The sequence below is a fragment of the Benincasa hispida genome, chromosome 3 (genome assembly GCF_009727055.1).
Source record: "Benincasa hispida cultivar B227 chromosome 3, ASM972705v1, whole genome shotgun sequence".
Taxonomy (NCBI): domain Eukaryota; kingdom Viridiplantae; phylum Streptophyta; class Magnoliopsida; order Cucurbitales; family Cucurbitaceae; genus Benincasa; species Benincasa hispida.
In genome coordinates, this window is record NC_052351.1 from 10,869,143 (window position 1) to 10,871,299 (window position 2,157).

The following is a 2,157-nucleotide window of genomic DNA, read 5'->3' on the forward strand; positions in this document are numbered from 1 at the left end:
CTTAATCCTGCGTAATGCCTGACAACACACTTCGATCTTAAAATTCCTTCAATGCTTGAATCTATGGCCCAAACATAATGGGTGTTAACAATTTTAGCCAAAACCAACTGAGTAACCAAAATCTTCAAGAAAATTCTAAAAGACTCATATCTTACCCAAAACTTCACCACAAGCCAAAATCCGACAAACAGCAGCGAAGGGAGGTAGTGACCGACGGAGATCGGCGACTGGGCTGGCAGCGTGCGAACGGCCAATAGCGAAACTAGATGGATCGAGCGGCGTGAGGGCGAAGCAGGCGTGGCAACTCAGATGGCTCCTCCGTTGGCGAATTGGTTTGGCACGCGACGGTCAAAAACTGGAGCGGCGGCGGTGCGGGCGATTGGCTTGGCTCATGTGGTCTACGACTTTCGACAGCTGGTGGAGGCAGTTTGAACCGACAGTCTTCGACGACTCGAACTAGCAGCGGCGAAACTCTCATGGCTAGGACGGTGAGCTGAAGGGCGTGTGAACGGTAGGAAAAATTTGGGGGAAAGAGTTTCGATGTGCGTGAGGAAGAAGACAAGTTTCCTTTTTATTTTATAAAATAATAATAATAATAATAATAACTAAAAAGGAAATAGTATAATTTATATTTAAAATCATTTCCTTATTCCACTTTACTATTTTAATTCCTTTCTTTTCAAAAGAAAATTAATTCCTGCCATTAATTTCAAATTGAATTTCAAAATTGAATAATTTTTAACTTCTCATTATATTTCGTTACTTAACTTCTCATTTTATTGACAGAGTCACCTTAATGTTTCGTGCGGGATATTTAAATGAATAAAGAATAAGACACTTCTGGAGCTGCCCCAACGTGAGAGGATGAAGACACGTATAAGGAATACATCGCCGATAAATTCGATGTCAAATGGGCAGGGATTCACCAATTTTGTGTTTCCTTCGGGATTCACCAATTTTGTGGGCATACTTAACTACAATAGGATAGGACTCAGTCTCTTGTCTGTTTCATGTGTTTATGTGCCATATGCGGGTATCTAGAGGACATATAGATGCCTAGCCTGACCCCAGTGGTGGGGCTACTTACTGAGTATTTCATACTCATTCTTTCTTATGTTGATGTTTCAGGAAAAGGTAAAGATGTACCGGCAATGGCACAGCGGAATTCATGATCGTGTCACTGGGACTAGACCTTTTCGTTTCCGCATCTTGAAATCTGTTGTTTGGTTTTACTGTTTAAAATTTATTAAGGATTATTTCTTTTAGATACCTTTGATTAGCCTTTAAGAATTTTGGGTACCCTATTAACTGTTTTAACAATTGCATTTAATAAACGTCTTTTGAACATCTCTTATTTAATTAGCATTTATTTCAAATAACTGAGCGTCATTTTTAAATTCTGCACATGCATTTATTTTAGTAAAGGCCTTACCTAAGTCCTAGGGGGTCGGGTCATTACAGTTGGTATCAGAGCCCATGTTTTGGGTTCTGTAGACTGACTTACTATGGAAGTCTAGATTGTCCCTGTGGCCCATGAACGGATTCCTCGTCATCGCCAGTTACGCCTTATCAATTACAAGTTTTATGATAGTTGTGCATTAAAATATTTGTTTAGCTTAAATGCACCAGTTATGTTCTAATGCTTGGTCAGTAACTCGTTAGAAGTTATTATAAGAGGATTATTAGGTACGACACTACAAAAGGAGAAAAATAAAATAGAGTAAATTATAGGGTCACTTGGCGCTAGTTAATCTCATGGAAATTATGTTAGAAACGAACAAATATATACCTCAGTTCAGCAATGCTTAAGATTGATGAAACTATGTAGAGTTATGATAATTTAGGAATGAAGATATTTAAATGTTTATGCCAAAGAATAAAATTATCGAGACAAGAATTGATCAAGGACTAGTGTTATGTTTTGTGTTGGATAGTGCAATCGGTGGTAATATAAATTTCTTCACAGGCCACATACTTAAGTATAAGGTTAAAAGTTGTTTTATGGATAAGAATGAGAAAAAGAAGAGACTATGGATTTATTAAAGGTTCTGAGATATTAAAAACCCAACATTTCGAGAAGAATTTTAGAAAGAATTCATAAGTCATAATCATTTGGGTAATACTACAACTTGATGAACTAGGTAAAGTATGTGTAAT